Source organism: Cherax quadricarinatus, unplaced genomic scaffold, assembly GCF_038502225.1.
Source record: "Cherax quadricarinatus isolate ZL_2023a unplaced genomic scaffold, ASM3850222v1 Contig4233, whole genome shotgun sequence".
NCBI classification, from domain to species: domain Eukaryota; kingdom Metazoa; phylum Arthropoda; class Malacostraca; order Decapoda; family Parastacidae; genus Cherax; species Cherax quadricarinatus.
The window spans coordinates 22,501-29,286 of NW_027199259.1; positions in this window are offsets into that span (position 1 = coordinate 22,501).

The following is a 6,786-nucleotide window of genomic DNA, read 5'->3' on the forward strand; positions in this document are numbered from 1 at the left end:
AAGTTGTTCTGGATCTATTAATTACAAATGAAAAATACATTGCCAGGAATGCTGGTAAATATATAAATTTGTGGAATGTATATTAAATTAAAAAATGCTTATATATAAACACATATATGTAACAGAAGGAGAATATCTTAATCATAACATTCACCAATTTGACTGGAGATTAATGTGTCATGTACAGGACCCCCCCTTTTTGCCTACATTTATGAAAAATTTACTGGCCAGAATTTAAACATAAACTAGACAGCTTATCTGAGGTTCCTGGAGTTGTCCTGTCCTGTCGACTGGTACTCAAGTTATGCAGGAATGTACATCCAACAATTTCGTCTCCTATTTGAGAGGTTTCATCCCAATTTTAACCTCTAGAGTACGAAAAATTCTTCCCAATATTCACTAACAGTTGACCAGTTCAAACAGCAATGGCGAGTGTCCTGCACAGATGCAGGCTTTCCATTTTCCATGACATAAATATTATTAAATACAGTATGGCCATCTATTTACCTATAAATTACCGTATTTCTGGAAAATATGTACAGTATTTTCCACAATTATATATATACACACATACATAACAGAAGGAGAATATCTTAATATCACTCACCAATTTGACTGGAGATTAAGGTGTATTATACCCAGAAAACCTCACTGTCTACATTTATGATAATAACACTGGCCAGAACTATAAACATAAATATAGACATGACTTATCTGAGATTCCTGTAGCTGTCTTGTCCAGTCGCCTGATATCTCAATTATGCAGGAATGCACATCCAACAATTTCGCCTCCTATTTGAGAGGTGTCAACCCAATTTTAACCTCTAGAGCACGAAAAATTCTTCCCATTCACTCTAACGTTCTGTTCAATTCAAACAACAATGGCGACTGTCCTTCTGCGCAGGCGCAGCTTCCCGTTTTCGATAACATAAATTTTATTAAATACAGCATGGCCATCTATTTACATATAACTACTGTATTTCTGGAAAATATATACAGTATTTTCCACACTTTGGGTTTAGCGCTCCCCCATGATTATAATAATAATAATGTGAGCATGAGGAAAGTGTACAGCTGAGTTTTTGAAAGAGGTGATAAACTCATCAGAGCAACTAACTTTCTTTTCCAGAGACTAGTGACCATTCTTACAGAATTCATTACCTTTGTAACTTGTGAGCTCATTGCCTTTGTACCTAGTTCAGCTATCAAAACTTTGGGGGCCCAGTCCCTGGACCCATTACATACCTCTGTAATCTAGAAACACATCTAGAAACACATCAGTTACACAACCCAGGGCAACGTGGGTTAAGAACAGGTCGCTCCTGTCTGTCTCAACTATTGAATCACTACGACAAGGTCCTTGATGCACTAGAAGACAAAAAGAATGCTGATGTAATATATACAGACTTTGCAAAAGCCTTCGACAAGTGTGACCATGGCGTAATAGCACACAAAATGCGTGCTAAAGGAATAACAGGAAAAGTCGGTCGATGGACCTATAATTTCCTCACTAACAGAACACAGAGAGTAGTAGTCAACAGAGTAAAATCCGAGGCAGCCACGGTGAAAACCTCTGTTCCACAAGGCACAGTACTCGCTCCCATCTTGTTCCTCATCCTCATATCTGACATAGACAAGGATGTCAACCACAGCACCGTGTCTTCCTTTGCAGATGACACCCGAATCTGCATGACAGTGTCTTCCATTGCAGACACTGCAAGGCTCCAGGCGGACATCAACCAAATTTTCAGTGGGCTGCAGAAAACAATATGAAGTTCAACGATGAGAAATTTCAATTACTCAGATATGGTAAACACGAGGAAATTAAATCTTCATCAGAGTACAAAACAAAGTCTGGCCACAAAATAGAGCGAAACACCAACGTCAAAGACCTGGGAGTGATTATGTCGGAGGATCTCACCTTCAAGGACCATAACATTGTATCAATCGCATCTGCTAGAAAAATGACAGGATGGATAATGAGCCAAGCCCATGATGACACTCTTCAGGTCACTTGTTCTATCTAGGCTGGAATATTGCTGCACTCTAACAGCACCTTTCAAGGCAGGTGAAATTGCCGACCTAGAAAATGTACAGAGAACCTTCACGGTGCGCATAACGGAGATAAAACACCTCAATTACTGGGAGCGCTTGAGGTTCCTGAACCTGTATTCCCTGGAACGCAGGCGGGAGAGATACATGATTATATACACCTGGAAAATCCTAGAGGGACTAGTACCGAACTTGCACACGAAAATCACTCACTACGAAAGCAAAAGACTTGGCAGACGATGCACCATCCCCCCAATGAAAAGCAGGGGTGTCACTAGCACGTTAAGAGACCATACAATAAGTGTCAGGGGCCCGAGACTGTTCAACTGCCTCCCAGCATACATAAGGGGGATTACCAACAGACCCCTGGCAGTCTTCAAGCTGGCACTGGACAAGCACCTAAAGTCGGTTCCTGATCAGCCGGGCTGTGGCTCGTACGTTGGTTTGCGTGCAGCCAGCAGTAACAGCCTGGTTGATCAGGCTCTGATCCACCAGGAGGCCTGGTCACAGACCGAGCCGCGGGGGCGTTGACCCCCGGAACTCTCTCCAGGTAAACTCCAGGTTGTCATGATTGTGACCAGACCTACCTGGAGTTCATTACCTTTGTAAATTGTGAGTTCATTACCTTTGTAAATTGTGAGTTCATTACCTCTGTAACTTGCTCAGCTATCAAAACTTTGGAGTCCAGTCCCTGGACCAATTATGTACCTCTGTAATCTTTTGACTACCGCCCACAGGATGGGTATGGGGTGCATAATAAACATATTAAACTAACTAACAAAGTAGTGTGAAGAATTTGGGAATGTTAATGCCAGAGGATCTCACCTTCAAGGATCACAACAGTGCCACTATCACATCTGTGAGGAAAATGATAAGATGGATAATGAGAACCTTCAAAACAAGGAATGCCAAGAAAATGATGATCTTTTTAAGTCACTTGTTCTCTCTAGGCTGGAATACTGCTGTACACTAATAGCTTCATTCAAAGGCAGGTGAATTCACAGATCTAGAGAATGTACAGGGATCTTTTACTATAGAGTACATGTAAGTTCCTTCAAACACCTTAATTCCTGGGAACATTTAGGATTACCTCACTTGTATTCACTGGAGTGCAGATAGATTTTAGATTTTGCCACTGAAGTGGCTAGTTTATTGTGCACCCCATATCCATCCTGTGGACGGTAGCGCGAGAGCATATGGATACACAATGGCCTAGGAACTAGGCCCCAAAGGGTTAACAGGAATACATATGGATTTATATCTACATATCTATAGTTCACTTATCTGTTACAAGTAAATTTAGGAAATTTGCTTAGTATATCTGGTATCTTATTTTCATTAATAAGATATCTTGACATGTCACATAGGTTATTATACTGTCTGTCTCTGTATTCCTCAATAAGTGGACAATTAAGCACATAGTGTTCAAGAGAGTGACCATATGCCTGATCACATAATTTACATTTAATTTGATCATCATCTGTGTGTCTCCCAAACTGCCAGAAGTACTTGTAACCAAGTCTAAGCCTGGCCACTACAACATCAGTCAGTCTGTTCACATTGCAAGTTGCTCCATAAACATACTTATCTACGTTCATGTTATCATAGTGGGTTATAGATCTACTCAGGCTTCTAACTGCATTCCTATAACAATCATTTTCATTATTTACTTCTCTCCTAATATTATTCCTAATGCTAGACACAGTTATACCAAAGTTATATTCTACATTCTCCTTCTGGATACTCTTCTTGGCTAACATATCAACTTTATCATGAAGGAGTAATCCAATGTGTGATGGGATCCATAGCAATTGTACATTAATTCCTTTGTCCCTAATTTTTGAGTATCTATACCTGGCTTCCCCAATGAGCATGTTGTTGGAGTCATTATATGAGCCAAGAGCCTTCAATGATGACATAGAATCAGTAATGATGATAGAGTCAAGCTCAGTGTCACCTGGAGTGCAGGTGAGAGAAATTCATCATAATCTGCAAATGAAAAATCTTAAGAAGGACTGGTCCCAAATATGCACACACAAATCACTCCCTACGAAAGCAAAAGACTGGTAGACGGTGCAACATACCCCCAATGAAAAGTAAGGGCCGCCATTAGTACACTAAGAGAAAATACAATAAGTGTCTTGGGCCCAAGACTGTTCAACAGCCTCCCACCAAGCATGAGGGAGAATTACCGATAGACCCCTGGCTGTTTTCAAGAGGGAGGTGGACAGATACCTAAAGTCCGAACCCGATCAGCCGGGCTGTGGTTCGTACATTAGGCTATGTGCGGTCAGCAGTAACAACCTAGTTGATCAGGCTCTGATCCACCGGGAGGCCTGGTCAAAGACTGGGCCACGGGGGAGTTGACCCCAGAACACCCCCAGGTAGCATCCTGGGCACATAGCCATTTCTAGGGAGCTAGATGAAGCGTTTGAAATATAGGTTTCGTGGTGTCATGCAAGTTCATATATTTATGAAAGAATTCGGGGAAACCAATTAGCCAGACTTGAGTCCATGACATGGAAAGGGAAGTACCTGCACTCTGAAGGAGGGAGTGGGGATGCTGTAACTTGGAGAATTATGTGAAATGTGATATCACCACACCTCTGGCAAGACAGCAGTTGAATGATTGTGAATCTGTTTTTCCTTTTGGGTTACCGTACCTTGGTGGGAGACGGCCATTGATATAATGTGCAAAATAATTAATATATATATATATATATATATATATATATATATATATATATATATATATGCAATAAGATCACAGTAAACAGGTAGATATGGTAAACATGAGGAAATTAAATCTTCATCAGAGTACAAAACAAATTCTGGCCACAAAATAGAGCGAAACACCAACGTCAAAGACCTGGGAGTGATTATGTCGGAGGATCTCACCTTCAAGGACCATAACATTGTATCAATCGCATCTGCTAGAAAAATGACAGGATGGATAATGAGAACCTTCAAAACTAGGGAGGCCAAGCCCATGATGACACTCTTCAGGTCACTTGTTCTATCTAGGCTGGAATATTGCTGCACTCTAACAGCACCTTTCAAGGCAGGTGAAATTGCCGACCTAGAAAATGTACAGAGAACTTTCACGGCGCGCATAACGGAGATAAAACACCTCAATTACTGGGAGCGCTTGAGGTTTCTAAACCTGTATTCCCTGGAACGCAGGAGGGAGAGATACATGATTATATACACCTGGAAAATCCTAGAGGGACTAGTACCGAACTTGCACACGAAAATCACTCACTACGAAAGCAAAAGACTTGGCAGACGATGCACCATCCCCCCAATGAAAAGCAGGGGTGTCACTAGCACGTTAAGAGACCATACAATAAGTGTCAGGGGCCCGAGACTGTTCAACTGCCTCCCAGCACACATAAGGGGGATTACCAACAGACCCCTGGCAGTCTTCAAGCTGGCACTGGACAAGCACCTAAAGTCAGTTCCTGATCAGCCGGGCTGTGGCTCGTACGTTGGTTTGCGTGCAGCCAGCAGCAACAGCCTGGTTGATCAGGCTCTGATCCACCAGGAGGCCTGGTCACAGACCGGGCCGCGGGGGCGTTGACCCCCGAAACTCTCTCCAGGTAAACTCCAGGTAAACTCCATTGGTGAGTGATATTAAGATATTTTCCTTCTGTTATGTAAATGTGTTATATATATAATCATTTTTTAATTTTAATATACAGTCCACAAATTTATATATTTACCAGAATTCCTGGTGATGCATCTTTCATTTGTAATTAATAGATCTAGAGCAACTTGTGGATAAGACAGTTGTAGGTAACAAAGGGGGACATTTTTGCAATCTAGGTGTCCCAAATTCCTACTTGTCTATGTAACTGATAAATAATAATTATCTTATCATTTACTGTTATGTACATGAGTTACATTCAGATAAATGCAATTTTCCACATTTTTGCCCATTGGTCCTTCGAACCGGATGTAATTAGTGAAGTCATTAATTAGTTAATTACTTAATAATTATATGTGAAATGACAGGAGGTGGATGTTAAGTTTACAAATTTACTTAAAGTGTAGTGGATTATAATTATTACAATATTAATTTGATAAGTCAAATCTGGCTAAGTTTATATTAATTTGTGATAAGACAATTCTAAATTTATATCAGTGTATGTGTAATTGATAAGCCAAGTGTGTCTAAAGATTATATTGTGTATATTAATTTTGCTATGCCAAATTCTGGCAAGGATTTATATTAATTTGTATAATATTAATTTTGATAAGCCAAGCTGGCTAAAGGTTTGTATTAATGTACATTTAAAATTTTATATAATTTTCTTACATGTAATTGCTAAGCTCAAGTAGCTAGGATTTATTCAAAGGTAAGTTGTACTATTTACCTTTATAAAGTGCATAATTTAGTACATAATCAGTGTTATTAATTAAGTTGAATTTAATACATTGCATCATGGCTGAAAATGAGGAAATTAATATAGAAGACAAACATATGGAATATAGAGTAAAGAAAGCATCACTACAGGCTAGAAAAGGTCATGTAACCAAGGCATATAATAAGTGCTTGGAATTAATGAATCAAGAAACTGTGAATACTGATGATTTAAAATTGTATTTAGATGCTTTAGGTAATAGATATGATTCATACAAATTATATTACAACAAATATGAAGGAGATTTATTAGTAAACTGTGTAGATGAGACTGAAGTAGATCTCATGATTAATCAGTATTATGAATTAGA